Genomic DNA, 21,224 nt, shown 5'->3' with positions numbered 1-21,224 from the left:
CCTATTTCTTATTTCCAGAACATAGTGTTTGCTATGTGCTGTGGATGAAAGTTTTGAAAAGAACTATGAAGTACAAAGAGAACAAAAAGAACATTTTAAATAAAGACAGATTGAAAACCCAAACTCTTTGAAATTTCATATAGTTTCCCCTGATTCGAAACCTACAAGCTGTAAATGAGGAGGCGCCTGGGACATCAGGGTCTTAGTGGAGGGTTTTGCTGATCGCAGGCTTGCTTCTCTTTTCATGTCACCTGGTTTTCATTTAGGGAGCTGTGAGCTTTTTCCAGTTATTACCAAAATTGATTTTGGGACAGCATCTAAAGCATCATCTGCTGCTTCTCTGCAGATGGAATATGTATTTATCAAAATGTCCTGGCTGCATGAAAGGAGAGTAAAAGCTGGTAATAACAATGCTGACATACTTGTATTTTTAAGCAAAAGAATCATCCTTTTGCTTCAAAATTTCCTTCTTCCATTCTCATCTGTAAGGCAAGCCCCCGTGTGAAGTCCAGGCGGCCGTGAGGGGAACAGGAGCTGTAAGGAGGAGACGTCTAAGAAGGCTGTCTGAAAAGACAGGCACACCTGTAAGGGACAATCAGCATGCTGTTGGAGTTTCCATAGATAATTACATTACACAGACTCCTAAAATGTCAGACATGAAATAATAAACAGGACTCTGCATGTGGTTGTTCTTTCTAATCGAATAGAACCATCTATGCATCAACTCTTTATTTCTCTGGTTTCTGTCAGAATCATGCCCTTTACTGCACGGCACTTCACAAAATACTGCACAGGCAAGCAGTTTCCCCTCTCCACAGTATTAATTAAATTACATAAAACTGGCAGTGTTTAAATTCTGGCATCTGTATTGTCTCACTTAATTACACCCCTGGACTCCTTTCAAAATTCTTTTATTAGCTACAGGGACATCTATTGGCGAAAGGGGGAAGAAATCATACACAAGCGGTCAGATGCACTTTGGGACTTCCCCCCCGCCACAGGCCCCCTGCCCCCGGAGGAAGGAGATCTTTCAGTCCGTCTGTCTGTCTGCAGCACTGCCACTCGGTGCTGAGCCGCCACGACCGAACAGCAGAGGGAAGCTCTCACCACGATAGAGACTCGTTGGGAATTTAGGAAACCTCGTAAGTACAACGCTTTTCAACATTCTTTCAACTTTTTTAAAACAGCCCAAACAAGAGTAGCTTTGAGTGGAATGCAGCTTACTGTGCCCACTCTCAGCACGCTGTGTCTGCCAGATTACAGCTTCCGTCAAGCGTGGGCTTGGGAGAAACTTCCAGAAGCTTGCCAGGAGCACCCTGTGCCGAGCATGCGTAAATCCTGGGCAGCGAGGTGATCCCTGCCCTCGGGGCCGGCACAGGGCGGGGCCAAGCGGACAGGGCATGCGCAGCACAGCGGAACCGGCCCAGCTGCCGGGTGAAGGGCAACGATAGATGTGCCCGCAGGAGTTCTTGGCAAGTTCTTTCTCCTTTTTTTTTTTTTTTTTTTTTTTTTAATTGCTTTGTCCAAAAATCAAATGAATTTCCTTTCCAAATCTACTTTTTTTTTTTTTTTTTTTTTGTCTGAATGAATGGCCATCATCCAAGCCAGAAATCTGAGATCATCTTTGGTCTCTTTACTCACCCACTACATCCAGCCGCTAATTTCAGCATCCGCTTCCTCAGGCATCTTTCCCTCTCGTCCTCACTGTCACCGCTGTGGTCTGGACAATTATGCTCAGCTGGGCTGTGTCTTCTGTAGATCGGGGTGTGTCTGGGCTCTTTCCCCACGTCCTGAACCTGCCGCGATGGTCTTTCTAAAACATGAATCTTGGGTGGTTATTCTTCAATGGCTCCAAATTGCTCACCACCGTAAAACCCAAACTGCTTAGCATAGAAATTGAGACCCTCTGTGATGCGGACCTTGATTCACTCATCAACCTCATTTCTCTCTCTATTAAATTGCTCACTGTTGTTGAACCAGTGAAATGGGATCTACAGACTGAAGCTTTAAAAATGCTGCTTGTATTCTACAGAGGAAACACAGTGCTAAATTTGTTGGATATATTTTTTTGTAGAAAAAATTTGAAGACAGAAAACTCTTAAATTTGATTAAGAAACAAAATTTTATGAATTTTAATGGAAACTTGGTGTTTTTGAACTAAAATAAACACATTTAGCAACTTATACAATACTATTATTAATCAAACAACTTTTTGTTTCTCCATCTTTGCTTCATTTGTTCAGCAAATATTTAATAAATGCCAGTGATATGCAATCATCAGGCATCGGCTGCTTGAAGACATGACACAGTTCCAGCCTTCCACAAGCTCACAGTCTAGTGCAGGAAAACAAAACCAGAAAATATATACGATACAGCAAAGTGAGGGCTATAAAGAGGCACGTGGCTTAGATAACTTTTTGTTAAGCAGTGGCTCCAGAAGGAAAGATGTGTGAGGAAGTAGACGCTGAAATTAGGGGGTGGATATAGGGGATGAGAAAAAAGACCAAAAATGATCTCAGATTTGTGGGTTGGATGATTGCCATTCATTAAGGCAAAAAGTTGTATTAGTTAGATCTTTTTAAATTATAAGCAATAGAAAACTCAGATCAATCTCATTCGAGCCAAGAAAGAGAGAAAGAAAGAACAAAAGAAAGAGGAAGGAAGGAAGGAAGGAAGGAAGGAAGGAAGGAAGGAAGGAAAGAAGAAAGAAAGAAAGAAAGAAAGAAAGAAAGAAAGAAAGAAAGAAAGAAAGAAAGAAAGATAGAAAGAAAGAAAGAAAGGAAGGAAGGAAGGAAGGAAGGAAGAAAGAGAGAAAGGAAGGAAGGAAGGAAGGAAAGAAGGAAGGAAGGAAGGAAGAAAAAGAAAAGAAAAGAAAAGAAAGAAAGAGAAATTTGTCATACATGAAGGAACTTTCCAGGAGCAGCATGCGTTCAGTTGTAGTTTGACCCGGGTACTCCAACAATGTTGCCAGATCTCTCTTTCCCTCTCTCAACTCCAATTACATCTATGTTGGCTTTCTTATACATCGGTTATACCCATATAGTGATAAATATTGACAGAAACTCCAGGCATACATTTCGCCAGTTAATCAACTTCGTAAAAGTAAACAAACAAAACTTCCTTCTTAGTAATTCTATAAAATGGCCCCAGATGATTGTGAGCTCTTGGGGCACGTGCCCACTTTGGATCCCAGCACATGGCTATGAGAATAGAAAGTATTGATTGATACTGTCTCAACTTTGCTGTCCGAGCATGGGGTAAGCTTCATCCAAACAATGTGGGCTGAAAGTAAGAGAACAGTGGTTCCTCAAGAAAAAAAATTCGTAACAGAAGGAGGAAGAGATGTTGGACAGGTAGGAAGCAAGATATACTTGTTTTAGTGTTTGTTCTGGGTCTTGAAAGATGAATAGAACTTAGCTAAGTAGGAAAGTTGATGAAAGCCATTCCAGGCAAAGGCAGCAGGTGTGCGGGAACAGAGCTGTCAGAAAACATGGTACTTTCAGGTACCTTTTAGAATGATTTCAGTATGAGAAGACACGTGTGGGTATGTGGCAAGTTAAAAGATCAGAGATGTTGATTCAAATCATAATGAGCTGTAAAGTTTCAGTGATCTTTTGGGAAAGATTAAGTATGCCAGAAATATGAATACTTTAAAACTTCTGTAATATTTGAGGAAGAGTTTGTTCAGCTATATTCTGAAGAATTATGAGCCTTGAATCCATGTGTTCTGAGTCCAGCTGTGATCACGTTGGCTACAGTCAAATGGACCAGTGATGGGTTTCTGACTTAAAGACAACCTGGGGTCATCGTCTGCTCCGAGGGCCAGTCACCTGTCAGATCTGCCAGGCCAGCACTCTACAGGGAGAGCCAAGCAGTCAGCAGTAGATGGACTAGTAGGAGAAAAGGGACAGTAGGTGAATGATCTTGATGTTGGAAACTAGAGGCAGGGTGGCAGCAATGTAGTTCATGAGACTGTGCGTGTCTTAGACCACCACTTGGCTCTCCCAGTGGTATTTTAGTGCTCATGAGACCTTCCCAGCTGGAAGTGCGACTTCCCAGCTTGGTTCAGCCATGCAGATGAGGTGGTGGTTTTCCCTCGTGAATGTTACCCATGAACTGTTATCCTTGTGGTCGTCCTGGAAGAACACTGTGTCTTGCCACCCAACAAAACTCAAGTAATTCAAGGGCTTGGCACACGTCAATCCAGGGTCTTCATGTTAACATGAAGACACTGGAAGAAATTCTTAAGGGCGATATTGTAAAAATACATGTTAAATTTATTTTTTTCAATTCATTAAATTAAAGAGTACATCTTAAAATGCGGGCAGGGGAGGGGAAGGCAAACCAAATACTTAATCCCTTCCACTTGCGTGGGAAGCTTTTCACTCTCTTCACAACAGAAGGTCTTATTTTCAGGCCCCTCACTTGGTAACGGGCAGAGATTTCATAACCAAATGGAGCTTTTGAGATCATGGCTGAATATCCAAGGCTTCAGCCTTCCTAGTGTTTGGATTTGCTGCTGAAATGTCCGCAAGAGCTCGAGTATGTCTGAAGAGAAGTAAATACAGCACCTGGTCTGAAAGTGCCTGTGAGTGTAACAGGGGTAGGTCATCACCTTTAAAGGGTGTATGAGTTCTTATTTGTGTTAAAAAATGATCCCTTTCAGTATATATTTTAGATCTGAAGCTGATAATATTTTATTCGCCTTTAACTATAGAAAGGTTAACAATTCTGACATGAAATCAGTGGATGAAAAAAATCCTTGAAATTAATTCATAAACATTCACTGTTGGGGTTGCATTTTGCTGAGAACCATGTTAGTTGCAAATTAAAAAAAATCACTGCCATTATTAATCACCTCAAATGATCGCTCTTAGAAACATGTAATTTCAACACACAAAAAACTCAAATATATTTTCCTTTCCTTTGCTATTAAAAGTGCCACCCAGAGACGGCACAGCAGAGACACCAAGGGTGAATTTCATACACAATTCAGCTTGGGGGCACGGGCTGGATTCCTAATCGTACAGCCTCTCTCTCGGCAGGTTATTATGATTAGGTTGAAACATTTGCATTTATATTTGTTATCTGCGAGAGATAATTAGATATTTCCCCTGCAAAATAATTTACATTAATGGGCCGTAACTTTCAATATGCAGCTTTAAACTGCACATTTAAATAATATAATATCTGTCTCCCTTAATTTTACAGTAATTGTCTCCATGTGGAGGCTTTATTTTTTTCTTTTCAAAAACACAATAGGTTAAAACAACATGCTAAATGTCTTTAGTTTATTAGTTTGAAATTTTAGAATAGTTAACCTAGCAAACTTGTTCAGAACTTTACTAAATTCTTGGTATGCAAAATGAAAGTGGCTTTGAACTGGAAAAAAAAAAATCAACAACAGAAAAAGAAACTCTATAGCCTTGCTAAAGATACATGGATTACACGTGGGACGTACTTGTCTTAGGGGAGGGTGGGATCATTTTGGGGGAGGTCACTTCTGTGCATAATCCAAAATAACTGTTAGCTGTCAATTAGAAACAAAGGTTGCCTTGGTTATACACTCAGCTTGTCGTCAGTCTAGGGTTAGGTCACCAATACCTTCTTTGGTGAAAGGTCAGTGTTTAATTATGCCCTGAATATTCCATTTATTCATCCCTTCAGTTACTCTATGCTCATTAGGTTGAGGTGGTTCATGGGGTAGAGTGAAGCCTTCAAGAACCCAGTTTAGAAGTCGTGTCTACCAAGCCCACCCGTAGGTGAACTTTGCTCTAGAAGATTATTATCACCAATTTTACAAGTACAAGACTGACTGCATGTGATGAGGGCTCCTGAAATGTAAACAGAATGCTCCCAACTACGAAGCTTCCCTTGGTCTGAATAATTCTTTAATTAGAGATGGAAAGTGAGTGTCTCTGTTCTCACTGACCTTGGCTAAGTTGGCATGATTAAACCATTAATTTTATGATTTTAAAATAATAATATAGGAAATATCAAAAGATTCCAGTTTCTCATGAGTTTGGATGGACAATGAAACATACATGCCAGCAAGGGCCTTCAGAAGCCTGTATAAAATATTTCAGGTTTTGGAGTTAGAAGTCATGGCTTCTAGCTAGTGTAATAGAACAAATGGTCCTTCTGATGCACTCAGCTTCTCAAAGGTTCAGTTCCCGGCTGATAATTGTGTCATGTTACTGGTGATAGTTAACAAACACACTATATCACTATGTACCTATAAGGATAAGCTCCATGGACATGCTTATATACAAACACTAAGGCAAAAATAGTAACAATGGATGAGCTCCACAAAGGCTCTTTAGGGGATGTGCAGGGCAAGATGCCAACCACCCACATCTGCAACTTTCCCCAGAGATACATTCTCTGTAGCTCCTTTCCTATGTAACATAACATCCCTGAGCAAATGTGTTCACACTGCTGGTTAGTCACGTCTGGAATGAAGTGTTTGCAAAGATAAGAATCAACACACAACTCTCTGAACTATGAGTATGTTTTTTTTTTCTTGGAATTAGTGGATCGAAAAATGCGATTTGATTCTATAGCGTATTACATTCATGTTATTAATGCATTGATGTGTTCCATTTCAAACAAGAGGCCACTTGTTTTCATATTCTGAAAAGCATCCAAATAAAGAAGCAACATCTGATGGTACTTTTTGCTTTATCTATTTTTAGCATTCAAAAATACCTGCAAAGACCCAATCTGCTGACCGTCTTCCTGATCTCTGGTTAAATGGTTTCATTGGCAACGTGAATAGAGAGCAGCCTTGAGGATGATTTTGGACCCAGAATCTCTGTGTCATCTGCATTTATTTAGAGCCAGAATAGCTGGTTGAATATTACTTGTTGGGTAATGTGACCTTGGGCTCCTTCCTGCAGGCAGAGCCCGAGCAGCTCTTGCTGAAGCATCGTTATCAGATTAGGAGACCACTGAAATGGTTGATCTGCTTTATTTTCACACACGTGTTTCTTCTCCATATACAAAAACCATAGTCAAGTGTCTGTAATTCAAATGCCTTTCAATTAGTCTAGTCCTGCAGAATCATTCATCAACATAAAAGCCATGGTCTGGCACTCCAAATATAGGAAGTAAATTGAATTGCTTTGTATTAGTCATAAAAGCCACCATGACAATACTGTGACTGTCACTAGTACATTTTCCTAGCTTTGCATGGCTTTAATATATTAATGTGAGAAGCGTGACCTTTAAACGACCTTGAATGAGTAAGCCTTCAAAGTGCAATTACTGAGTGCTGGCAGGCCAGGCACTGTTCCAGGCACCAGGGATGCCCAGGGGCCCTGGCCTCTGGGAGCTGTGTTCCTGTAGTGTGAAACAGGTGACAAAAAGTAAAAAGTGAGCATATCAGATGGTGAAAAAGCATTACAAAGAAAATTAAAAGAATGTGATAGAAATCGGACTGTTTTGGGTTAATCTGTTTGAGAAATCAGGCCCTGAGAAGATCTCAGGAGGGGATTTCAGGAAGAGGGGAGCCCTGGTGAGGCACCCGGGGGCAGATGTAAGCTGGGTGGTTCTCACGAGAGGGACCACTCAGAGTGATGCTTCCTCCGGTGGGGGAGGGGCGCTTGGGAGGAAACGAGGTCAGGACGGTGAGACCTGCAGGTGGGGTGCAAAGTTCTCACGGAACCCAGGTCTGCACCTGGACTTGCATCTTCCGTAACTTCTCATGTGTGTTTTAATTGTTTAGCTTTTTTGTTGAATTATTTTTATGTCCTAAGAAGATAGTTCTCTCTGTATCACTGAAGAATATAGAAAAAAATAAGTATTTCTCAATATTTTTGCTTTAAGAGGAAATTGGAACATATTACATCACTCTAAATAGAGAAAAAATGAAGATATATATTAAAATATATATTAAAATAGTAAATATCTGTATGAAGAATTACAAAACTAGTAACTTCCTGGTTAATTAATATATAATTAATTTCAGTAAATGATTCTTATTTTTGAGCGTTACTGGCAGCTGATAAGCCGAACAGTCATCAAATCAATAAATATCACTTTGTACAAATCAAAATACCCAGAATGTAACGGCTGTCAGAGAAAGCGGACAAGCAGCAGTGAGATTCGTAGGATGAGGGCTTCAAAACCTGCATTCACAGAGAGCGTATGAAAAGATGCGCGACCTCACTAGTATCAGGGGTAAACTTAACCACAGTGATAAAACATTTTGCACACAGATTTGAAAAAGTTAAAAACTGATTGCAGTGGGAAGTTTGACTCATTGCTTGTGAGAATATATATTTATATAAATATCTTGAAGAATAATATGGCATATCTAGTAAACTTTAAGAAATGTATATCCTCTATTTGAGTTGCTTTACACATAGCTGTAAGGGTACGACCCTAGGGAGACAGCGGCAGCAATTTGGAAACAATATAAATATTCACCCACAGGAAGATGCAATCAAACAAATGTATTCATGCCATTGTACAAGACAGAGCAGTGAAAACAAATAAATTAACACCACATATATCAACATAGATGACTCACAAACACAGCATTAAATGAATAAACATAGTTTCAGAAAAATATATTATGGTATGATACAAGTTATAGAAAACTTTAAAATATATGAAACAATAACATAGTTGCTCAGGGTATACATAAGTGGCATAATGCAAGGAAATTATAACCATATTTGTTTGTCACAACAGAGAATTATAAAATTACAATTTCTGTTTTTGAACATTAAATTCTGCCAATTTGTCAATGACTGTCAAAATTGATCTTTGCATGATCATGTTCAGCAGAGAGTAAAACCAGATTTGTCCATTTATCTTCATTAATAGCTGATCAAAGAATACTTTTAAACTCAAAAAGTTTCCTTTACATGAAGAAAAGATACATTAAAAGTTCTTTAGCAGAATGATAAGTTTGATAGAGATTCATAAAATATCCATTATACAATAAATTTCAGAAATTAAAATACCATCCATGTCTTTACTTCTTCAGATTTGATTCTTATAGCTTTTAAATATTTCTGTACAAAAAAAAAAAGTCACAGAAGAATTTTACCACACTATGGAAAACAGCACGGAGATTTCTTAAAAAATTAAAAATAGAACCACCATATGATCCAGCAATTCCACTGCTGGAAATTTATCCCAAGAAAACAAAAACAGTAATTTGAAAAAATATATGCTCCCCATGTTCACTGAAGTATTTTTTACAATAGTCAAAATATGTAAACAACCAATGAATTTTTAAAGAAGTGTATGTATGTGTGTGTGTGTGTGTGTGTGTGTGTGTGTGTGTGTATATATATATATATATAAAAAGAAATACCATTAGGCATAAAAAAGATTGTTTCTCTAAAAAAAATATGGATGGAACCTCAGGGCATTTTGCTAAGTGAAATAAATCAGAAGAAGAAAGACAAATGTTATATGATCTTACTTATATATGGAATCTTAAGACAAAAGAAAAACATAGGAACAAAGCTTATAGATACCATATAGATTAGTGGTTTTCAGAAGTGAGGGTTTGGGGTGGGGGTGGGTGGGTAAAACGGATGAAGAGAGTCAAAAGGTATAAATTTCCAATTATAGGATAAATAAGTCATGGGATATGATGTACAACATGGTGATTATAGTTAATACTACATTTCATGTTTGAAAGTTGCTAAGAGAGTAAATCTTAAAGTCTTTGCACAGGAAGGAAAAAAATCTGAAACTGTATGTGGTGACAAACGTTAACTAGACTTATTGTGATCATTTTGCAATATATACGAATATCAAATCATTATGCTGTATAATTGAAATGCATATAATGTTATGCCAATTATAACACTATAAAAAGAAATTTATTAGAAAATTTATTATAAATTACTATTTTTTGTTAAAATTTTAAACGTTTTTCCCAAACATCAGAGAAAATGACAGCATGAAAGCAAACACTGGCATTATTTTATTTACTGCTTTTTAGGAAACCATAAAGGTACTCAAGTATTACCTTTTAAAAATTTTATGAACACATAAGACTAGCATTTTTGGCTATTCCTTCTGGTATTCTTCAAGATTTGATTTTTTTGTTATATAATATCCAGTTTGTTATATTTTGTGGTGGCTGAAATTAATTGTTGTTTCTGTTCTATCATTTTCTATTTCAAATCTACTGTTTAAACACAGGTACATGTATTATCACAGGATTTCGAGACCTGTACTGTGCCCAAAGCAAGCTCATATGATCCTCAAAACTTGCAGACTTATTCTCCAAACAGACACATATAGCTGAGTTCTCTGAAATAACTATCATGTGAAATACAACTTATATTAAGGATAAGTAATTTAAAAATGCTCCTCGGAAGCTCACACATAGATTACTAGATCTTAAGAGTAACAGAATTTAGACCAACAATTTTTTTTAGAGGATTAAGTATTTTAACACTGAAATAGTTTAGAATTGTGTGCTGTTGCAAACTGGCAGTAGGGGCTAATGGGTGAAAGTGATGAAATGGCATAAACTTCCAGCTGCAAAAGGTAGAAGCCCTGGGGGTCCAGAGCACAGCCCGGTGGCTGTGATCAACAGTACTGTCTTGTATACTTGAAAGTTGCTAAGACAGTAGACCTTAAGTGTTCTTAACACACACACACATGTGTGAGGTGGTGGAGGTGCTAACCAACCTAACTGCGTTAAAATTTTACAATATAGAGATATATCAATTTACCACATTATACAACTTAAACGTGTATAATGTCCTGTGCCAATTATATCTAATTAAATCAGGAAAAAAAAATAAAAAAGCAGATTGGCTTTTGATGAGTTTGTTATTATTTGAAAATTTGATACAGACAATGTCCCTTTTTATTACGCAGACTTGGGGAAGACATTGCTTTTAGCACACCAATGATTGATCTGCAAACTTGCCTTGTTCTTTTTCATTTTTTGCTTACTTCTTTTTCCTAATATTGAATTTAAGGCAACCCATTCTCTCAAAAGTCTACTTTTAATCCCTTTCCTCTACTAAAAACTTGCTGAACACAAAGATGAGAGCAAGTATTCCCGCACTAGACCTCCCAAAACATTTTCTATCTATACTATGCTGTGTACTTAATGGCTTACTAAAATTACCTTCAATTTTTAATAAACTTGTTATCTTATGAAATCACATTGGAAATTTTTATAGATCATCACTGTACTTTCCATGTGTATTTTGAAATCCTAACTGAGTGATTGAAAGACAGGAGTGAAGAGAGGAAGGACTTAATTTATGTAGCCATTGTATTTGTAAAGAATACATAAGGCACACTTCAGTGTGCCAAAAGTCACTCTGGAAAAGGCGTAGACTGCGAGTCCCTGCCCCACCTGAAGAGAATCTGATTCTTGGTATCTGGCTGCAGCAAGAAATCAAATATTCTAACTAACAATCTCAGCTTCAGCTCATCAGGTGATATTGATGCAGGTGATTTTTGGACCAAAATTTGGAAACTACTTTCTTGGGGGAATTGGTATTTTTGTATTGAACATAAGAGCCTAAAGACATACCTCACTTGATCAAACAGAATCTGGATTTATGATGTAGTTCAAGCCTGTTTATATTAGTGAATAAGTATTAGAATAAAATTATGTTTGAAAAAATGCTTTATCCAATAAAATTCATAAGTCTCTAGCCAGCAGAACTAAGAAAAAATGTGATTGGATAATTATTACTGATACCAGAAATGAAATGAAATGAAAGAGAAGACATTACTATAGATCTGATGGACATTAAAAAGATAATCAAGGGATACTATGATCAACTCTATGCCAAAAAATCTGACAACTAGATGGAAGGGACCAATTCCTTGAAAGATATAATCTGCTAAAACTCACACAAGGAGAAATAGGTAATCTGAATAGTCTTGTATCTATTTGAGGAATTAAATAAATGATTAATGACCTTCCAAAAGAGGAAGCAACAGGTCCATATGAGTTCACTGGTGAATTATACAAAGAAGTAAGAAAGAAATTATACCAATTCTTTATAATCTCTTTCAGAGGATAGAAGCAAAAGGATCACTTCCAAACGCATTCTGTGAGGCCAGCACTATCTTAACACCAAGACCAGGCAATGACATTGCAAGGAAACTACAGACCAATATCTCTCACAAACACAGACACAACATCCTCAACAAAATTTTAGCAAATTAAATTCCCAAAAGCATAAAATAAATTATACACCACAATCAATTGGGTTAATCCCAATTATGCAAAGCTGGTTCAACAACTTAAAGTTAATTATTAGAATCCATCAGGTCAATAGACTAATAAATAAAAATTATGTGAGCATATTAATAGATTCAGGAAAAGCATGTGACAAAACCCAACATTCATTTATGATAAAAACTTAGTAAACTAGTAATAGAGGGGAACTTTTTCAACTTCATAACAATATCACTTACCACAAACCTACAGCTAACATCACACTTAATGGTGAGAAACCCAAAACTTTCCCACTAGGATCAGGTACAGGTCAGGGATGTCCCTTGTAAACCACTCCTTTTCAACATCATACTGGAAGTCCTGGCTGTTGCAATAAGGCAAGAAAAGAAAAGGAAAGCTCTACAGATTGGGAAGGATGACCTAAAATTGTCTTTGTTTGCAGATCACGTGATCATCTATGTAGAATTCTAAAAAAAAAATTTAACCAAAATCCAAAAACTCTTGCAACTAATAAGAGAGTATAGCAAGCTTGCAGGGCACAAGGTTGACATACAAAAGTCAATTTCTTTCCTACATACCAACAATGAATAAATGGAATTTGAAATTAAAAACACCATACCATTTAATTTAGCATCCTCTCAAAATAAAATACTTAGGTATAAATCTAACAAAATATGTAAATATCTGTGTGAGGAAAACTACAAAACTCTGATAAATGAAATCAAAGAGCTAAATAAATGGAGAGATAGATATTCCATGTTCATGAATAGAAACACTCAGTATTTTCAAGAGGTCAGTAATACCTTACTTGACCTACAGATTCAATGCAAACTCAGTCAGAACTCCAGCAGGTTATTTTGTGGATTTTGACAAACTGGCTCTAAAGTTCATACAGAGAGGAGCCAAAAGACCCAGAATATCCAACACAATGCTGAAGGAGAACAAAGTTGGAGGACTGACACTGTCAGGCTTCAAGACTTACTGTGAAGCTTTCAAGACAGTGTGGTACTGGTGGAAAAAAATGGACAAATACATCAATGAAACAGAATAAAGACCTCAGAAATAGACACACAAATAAAGTAACTGATGTTTGATGAAGGAGCAAAGGCAACACAATGAAACAAAACATCTGTTTAAAACAGTCTTTTCAAAAATTGGTTCTGAAACAACTGGACATCTACATGCAAAAAGCAAACCTTGATGCAGACCTTACACCTTTCACAAAAATTAACTCAAAATGGATCACAGACCTGAAATGTGAAACTCAAACTGTAAACTCCTGAAAGATAACATAGGAGAAAACCTAAATGGCCTTGGGTGTGGTGATTTTCTTAGATACAACACCAAAGACACAATTCATGAAAGAAATAATTGATAATTAAATTAAAAAAAATCTTTTCTGCAGAAGACAGTACCAAGATAATTAGAAGGCAAGCTACAGACTGGGAGAAAATACTTCTGAAAGATACATCTGAATGAAGATTATTATCCAAAACATACAAAGAACCCTTAAAACCTAAGAATAAGAAAGCGATCTGCTTAATTAAAAAATGGGCCAATGACCTTAACTGACACGTCACCAGAGAAGGTATTCAGATGGTTCAGGTGGCATATAAGTACACGAAAGGAGGCTCCACACCACGTCATCAGGGAAATGCAAATTAAAACAACGAGATTCCACTACACACCTATGAGAATGGCCAAAATCCAGAACACCAACAACACGAAATGCTAGCAGGGACGTGAAGTAACATGTGATTCTTTGCTGGTGCGAATGCACAGCAGCACAGCCACTTTGGAAGGGTGTCTGATGGTTTCTTTTAGAACTAAACATACTCTTATCATACAGTCCAACAGTCACACTGCTTGGTATTTACCTAAAGGAATTTATGTTCATACAAAAACCTGCACGTGGATGTGCATAGTGGCTTTATTCATAATTTCCAAATCTTGGAAGCAACCAGGATGTCCTTCAGTCAGTTAATGGATAAATAGTGATATATCCAGACAATGGAATATTATTTGACGCTAAAAAGAAATGAGCTATTAATCCATAAAAAGACACGGAGGAGAGTTAAATACACGTAACTAAGTGAAAGAAGCCAATCTGAAAATTCTATGTATTGCATAATTCCAACTGCATGACTTTCTGGAAAAGGCAAAATTACAGAGACAGTGAAAGAGATCAGTTTTGGCAAGGGTTAGACAAAGCACAGAGGGTTTTCAGAGCAATGAAAATACTCTGTGTGATATTATAATGATGGCTGTACATCAGTTTACTTTTGTACAAACCCAGAGGATGTGTGACACCAAAGCAATTCCTAAGATAAACTATGGACATCGGATGATTGAGATATGTTAATGCGGGTTCATTCCTGATTAAAAAAAAGTACCTTTCCAGTGAGTGATGCAGATAATTCGGGAGGCAATGCATATGTGGGGGCCAGGAGTAATCTCCACACCTCCCTCTCGATTTGTCGTAAGCCTTACAGTGCTCTAAAAATAACAAAGTCTTTAAGAGAAAGAGAACACGTCTCACAAACCATTGGCATCATGCAAACAGAAGAGGCCTGTTTTCACGTGGAGGGTGCAGTCATACAAAACACAACTTTGTAGGTTTTGGGTGGAAGAATAAGGGTGGTGTTTGGGGGCAGAAGACTTGATTCTCTAGTGTGATTCTTAAAGGAATGATTTCAATAAATGTGTTTATACCAATTTGATCATGGTGTGAAATAAACGTGGGCCCAATCCTGGTATTTGAGACAGAGCTGGCTTGCTCTGGGTCCCCAAACAAGTTTTTAAAACCTGCAAAAATGGCCTCAGAAAGTGGGAAGGAGAAATTAAATTTAGTTTTGCTTGTAAATAAGAAATATCCTGGATCCAAACACATATGCTCTATGCTAAATTCTCCTCAGATTAGCATAATCAGAAAGTCGAATTTGTTAATTCCAGATCAAGGAAAGAATTCTAGCCCATCTGTTTCCTTGCAAAATTTGAGGACCTATTACAGTCTCGGTGAGAACAGGACTCAGTGTTTGCTGCTGTTTTAATAATTTTGTTCTTTATGTAGCACCACTCACCCCAACGCCTTCCCACTTCTCGGCAGGCATGGAGGGTCTCCATGTCCGCCCGTGGCGGGGCGGGGGAGAGACGTGGCCACTGTCTCCCATGCGATGCTAAACAGCAACTCAGGGTTCAGGAGAAGAATATCACATTCGCATAACAGTGCAGAGGAAATGAAGAGCACAGACGAATGCCCTGCTTGTGTCAAGAGTGGTGGCTGGGGACCTTTACTGCACCTTGAGTCCAGACAGCTTCTCTCCAGCAGCCTTGCAGGCTGCAAGCTGGATGTCCACCTGGCAGTGACCCTGAAGAATGAGCACCCACAGCGCCGGTGGACCGCCCTTCAAGGTCTCCCCTCGCAGAAGTGAACGAGCTTAACCTGTGCCTCGTGCAGGAGCCCTAGGTCGGAGCTGTAGGAAAGCAACTGGCAAGTCAGAGGGCACAGCAGCCTGCGGATACGGCCGCAGCTCTGCCCCGCACTTCTAACCTGCTGTGGCTGCAGCAAGCGCCCTGCTCGGGGTGCCGGGCCGACTAAACAGGACTCGATGAATGAGCCGAGACAGTTCTGCACTGGGGACATCATTTATTTCACATGGGAGTCAGAGGGGCCTGTTTAAGGACATGACACGGGTCACACGACAACAAGGCACACGGAAGAATACAAACGTCAGAAAGCCCTTTGCCTTTTCACCAGAAACGTCACACTCTTTTTCCACGAAAAGTGATTTTTCTCAAACTCTTTTCCTGACAGGTTTCATACCTCACCTCTTGCCATCTGTTTTAAAGTTTTGAATTCCTAGGACCTAAAACCGTCTAGTTCACACTTTAATCACTCACAATTGGTAGGAAATCAGTGGTTTTACACATGCATACTTTCTGAGTGGCCATCAAAGCTCATCACTGAAGTTTGGTAATATTCATTAAAATATTATACTTTTTCTTTTTGCTTTCAAATTGCCTACAAAATGTGATTCAGTGATTTCACCATGTCTCAGGTCCCTAACCTGCAGCATCCGCTACTCTGCTGGGGTCATCCTGTGCCACCAGGCGTGTCCCGGCTTGAAGCGGCCTCATTCTGTGCCTGTGAGTCCTTGTGTCTGGTTTTCACAGGGCCCTGGGTGCTCTCCTCCACCTCTCTTCTGCTCATAGCAATTCACCCTTTGCTTCTAGTCTCCCACTCAATTTTTTTTTAAATTTTTTAAGATTTTCTTTTGGCGGGGAGGTAATTAAGTTTTATTTATTTATTTATTTTTAGAGGAGGTGCTGGGGATTGAACCCAGGACCTCATGCATGCTAAGCACACGCTCTACCGCTTGAGCTATACCTCCGCCCTTCCCACTGTCAATTTTTAAACATGCCACATGGCCAATTATTCTCAGAATGTTTGTAAAGAGTGAATTAGGGTCCCTAGGGAGCATGAATGAACGAATTCACAACAAAACAGGTTGACTTTCCAAGTCATCCATCTTAAAACACCAGGTGACTATTTTATTTCCTAACCGGGTTCATTTTTCACCCAAAGAGTTGAGGCTGCTGATTAAGTGACCTTCACACGAGTGCGATGGGGCTGGGTAAGAAGCTTCTCTGGTTTTCAGTTGTTGGAATAGTCCCTTCTAAAACGGCCTGAATGATAGGTGCATATTTTGTATTAATTTTAGTAGGGCATGGGCCTCACTTGACATATATATTGAAAATAAATACTAAAATAAGATTTTCAATTTCAAAATGAAATATTTCTCTAAATGATATTTCACACGTGAAATGACCCACATGCCCCTCTGGCCACAGTGGTGTCGTCTGTAATGGCAAAAGGCTAGAGACAACTAAAATGTCCAAAATAGGGGATGATTCACTTTGTGATGGGATAGTGAACAACTGTAAAAAGAAAAACAGAAACAAAAACAAGGAACGTTCTTTACATACCGATATGGTATGATTCCTGCCCTGGAGAAGGGAGGCTAGACTGTTGCAGAAAACAAACCCACAGCGTGTTAATAGGATTGCAGTCTATTTCTCACTCTCCTCGTTGGCAGGTGGTTCTCCTCTATGCAGTGATTCCGGGGCCTTAACTCTAAAAGATCGTTTTTATTTCTTTAACTGAGATTACATGAACACCATCACATTTTTCCTTTCCTCATCTGGCCCCAGTACCCTCCAGTGCCTCATTATTGTCTGCACTCAGCTGATGGAGTGGAACAGACGATGGTGGACATATACCTGCTTCTTAGAACTCTTGATCTGAGAATGAGTATGGCTTCTCTTTACATTTTATCTGAAAGAACTAGTCCCACAGCTGTATCTCAGTCAGAAAAGGCTGTAAAATGCCTGTTCCTGCCTGAGCAGCTGCTCTGAGCTGTAACTACTGACTCTGATCGGGGAGAATGGACTTTGCTGGGCTCCGAGCTTCCTCCGCTACCCTCTCACTTACATAGCCTGCTCTAGGAAAGCAAGTATCTGTGTCACTAGGCGTCTAAAGAGAAGGAGGAATGTTTATTTGTATTGTTAGGTACATGCCTTAAAAAAAACTAGTAACCATGGTTACCTATGGACGGAGTTTTGAGAATTAGCAAATAGGAGATGGGGAAGAAAGGAAACTTCATTATAATCATGTATATACTTTCATATGCTAACAATGTGAGGGGAATTACCTATTCAGAAGAGAAAAAGCTTAAGAAGTAGGAAAATGATAGAACGCTGCACCAGTGTAGACAGAAGGTAAGAGGTGCGGCTTCCAGACTGACTGCAGACCCATCTGGCTCAGGGCCTCCCAGCCCACCAGCAGCGTAGGAGTGCGCGAGGCCGTCTGGGGCCCTCAGGAGCTGCAGTCTTGAAGACTGTGAGCAAAGCGGAGGCGAGGATGTACCCAGGCTGATGTCACGATAGGAAACCTGCTTTTCTTTGCTCAGAGAAGAGACAGATATTTATAGGGAGAATATCTCACTTTGTACAATCTGTGAAATACACATAAGCAAAGCAGGTGTATTTTTTTCTTTCTTTTTTTTTTTCCGGTACATAGATGTTTCTTATTGACCCCAGTGGACAGGAGGTGTTCTCACCACAGAGAACGGAACACCGATGTCATTGCGTGTGTAAATGCTCCTCATAGCCAGCATCTGATTATGGATTTAGATGGTGTAGGGTAGGGTTTAGAGAAATCAGGGGATGGACAGATAGCTAAAGGAGAAGGTGGCTGCCTACTGCCTGCAGGGGATGATGTCCAAAGTGTGTTTCATCCCTATCTTAAACAATTTTCCTGTGAAGACCCCCAGCAGCCTCAGGAATCCCCTGGAAGGAAGGCTATCAACGTTTTTTTGTTTTTGTTTTTGTTTTTCCATAAGCTCCCTATGACAGGAGCACAAACTCCAGGAGATGGCAGCTCATACCAACGTGGTGGGATCCACTCGTGCAATCCCAGCTGCTGCCTGGGTGAGTTTTCCCGAGAGGAAGACACAAGGATGGCCTGGGGAAGGGGCCGTGGGGTCCCGGGAGGTCTGCTCTAGACAGTTCTGAGGGCTGGGCTCACAAATTAGACGAGAGAGGCGCAGCTCACTCTGTGGCTAGGGCTTGATTCTGCTGCGAGGTCTTGAGTGCAGGGCCAGCCTATCACCCAGGGCAGCGGCGGGCTCGCTACCACAACTGCTTGTGGTGAGCCCTCTTTCTGACTGCCCAGGGTTCTTGATTAGATGGGGCAAAGTCCCCTGAATGAGTCAACAAAAGAAAACACGTGCTGTCTCCCCTGTGGAAAGTGCCTTCTGCTGCATTCCCCGTGCGCAAGCATTCGCTCAGGTCTTGCGTGAGCAGGCTGCAGTTTGCATCTTTAAGGGGTTTCATAACACTTGGGGGAGACGTATATTTAAATTAATAGGATTCATTGTAATAAGAGTTATTATTAAAAGTATAGATTTTTAGATCTTAGATTTTTCAGTTTCAGGAACCCATAAATTAAAAATGGAATATAATACAAATCTGCCATTATTTACTTTGTTAAGGAAGTCCTTATATAAAAGTGACCACTTACTATCATCACCATTTCATAAAATAAAGTTTACTATAAGACCTGAAAATCTAGAAGTGTATGATCTCAAAAGAGGAAAAAGAGAGAGTTCCTTATATTTTAAATTCAAATGCAGACAGTTTTCGCCATAAAATTCTTGACATTTTATAAGATGTAATTTTTTGATATATGTTTGTCATTTTGTCTTCAGTTTGGGGACCTGTGTTCAACAGTGCCACACGAAATGGGAGACTGAGTGTTCGACTTTTTCCAGGACCATATTTGTCACAGTCGTTTTAGAAAATTGTTTGATGTAGGTATAATGATGAAAATTGAAGCAATACTCAATGCTATTCAATGAATTTGGTCCACAAATTCCAGGTAAATTGACATAAATTAAGGCCCTTATTCTTGTAACTACATTTCCTCTGAAAATCTGGTATCTCTTTATCAAGAAATGTAGGAGAGTGGCTTCTGATGCTCTGTACCCCTTGGCTACTGCGGCTGGGGCTGTGTGACTCGTAGGCCTTAATCACCAAGACAGAGGACTCAAGGACTTTTATAGGAAGGATGCCACGTACTTGTGAAAATGTCCTGGACCTACTACGTGGCTTTGGGGAACAACTGATATAAACAATCTTCAATAGGAACCTTGGGGATGAAAGCTGATTTCAAGGGATTATTCTTACTTTTAAGCTGCAGCTTTCTCAGGGCCTGCAAACCAGGCAGACCACCAGCTGCTGATGCCAACAGCCCTCTGACGCTGAGTCAGGTGCCAGACCATGTGGGATGAGACCTCAGCCTGAGCTCTTTCGGGAAAGGAGGATTCTTCATGCCTTGTTTTCTGGTGGTTCTCTGCAATGAAAAGCCACGGAGACAACCATGCTACCTTGTACTCGCGTTCCTGTACTGCTCTGACTTCTCCGCCCCAGACTCAAGCACACACTGCTTTCCTCCATCAATCTTTAAAATTGATAAAGTTCTTTCATTTTATTTTGATTAACATTCTCAACTTATTCCCAGAAAACTTATTCTTCCTCTGATGTTTTCTTTTATTCTCTTAATGAAAAGCTTTACGTTAGAATATTTTTTTGGATGTTGAACCAACCTTGCATTGTGGAATAAATGAAGTATGGTCACAATACGTCAGATTATACATCACAAATTTGGTTAATTATTTTCTTTAAGATTAATACATCTTTCCTTGTAAGTGAGAATAGCCTATAATCTTCCCGTTGTGCTTTTCTTTAAAAAAAAAAAACAGCAACAACAACTCAAGTTTACAGTGGCCTTTAAGACTGAATTAGGGAGGTCATACTTATTTCTATACTCTCTAAAAGACCTTGGTAAAGTTTGGAAATAATTGTTTCTTGAATGTTTGTTAGAACTTGCTTGTAAAAACTCTCTGGGTCTGAAAAAATTTTGGAGAGGAAGACTTTTACCTATTGATTCAATTACTTTAATGGTGAGATTTTCTTTCTCCTCTCAAATCAGATTTAGTAATTTAAAAGTTTCTAGAATTTCTACATTTACCTAAATTTTCAAATGTATCCATCTGAATTGCTTACAAATGTTTTATTCAGATACATCTGGAGATATGTTCTTAACATTTTTACTATTGTTAGTTTTGTATCTTCTTTCTTATTCTTGATTGCTGTTTCCAAAGATTTGTCAATTCTAGTAGTGTCCTTAAGATTCACTCTCTAGCTTCTGTTGATTCTCTCTAATGTTATATTTGTTCTCTATTTCATTAATTTCCACTCTAATTGCTTTTTTCTATTTTCTCTGTGTTATTTTTTAATATGTTAAGTTGAATACTTCACTTATTCATTTCAGTCTTTCTAATTTCATAATAAAAGCATTTAAGACAATGAGAATTTAAGTGTCTTATTAGCTGCATCTCATAAGTTTTAATTAGCATTGTTGTTATCATTCAATTTTAATTTTTTTTAGCTTTTAATTATGCTCGTTAGTGTCCTTTAA

General features: G+C 38.8%; 1 long non-coding RNA gene across 2 annotated transcripts; it reads left to right on the top strand.

Moving 5' to 3' along the window:
• The first annotated feature begins 956 nt into the window (after positions 1-956).
• Positions 957-21,020, top strand: LOC123619792 (uncharacterized). 2 transcript variants are annotated; one of them, XR_012508508.1, is made up of 3 exons: positions 957-1,142; positions 18,586-18,673; positions 19,453-21,020. It is a non-coding gene; the product is annotated as an uncharacterized LOC123619792 (long non-coding RNA). The 2 variants fall into 2 exon arrangements; XR_006728478.2 differs by lacking the exons at positions 18,586-18,673; positions 19,453-21,020 and adding exons at positions 4,417-4,603; positions 6,696-12,846.
• The last annotated feature ends 204 nt before the right edge of the window (positions 21,021-21,224 follow it).

Source organism: Camelus bactrianus, chromosome 8 (genome assembly GCF_048773025.1).
Source record: "Camelus bactrianus isolate YW-2024 breed Bactrian camel chromosome 8, ASM4877302v1, whole genome shotgun sequence".
Classification (NCBI taxonomy): Eukaryota; Metazoa; Chordata; class Mammalia; order Artiodactyla; family Camelidae; genus Camelus; species Camelus bactrianus.
Note: the sequence above shows the minus strand (reverse complement) of the source record. Positions and strands in the feature narration are given on the sequence as shown.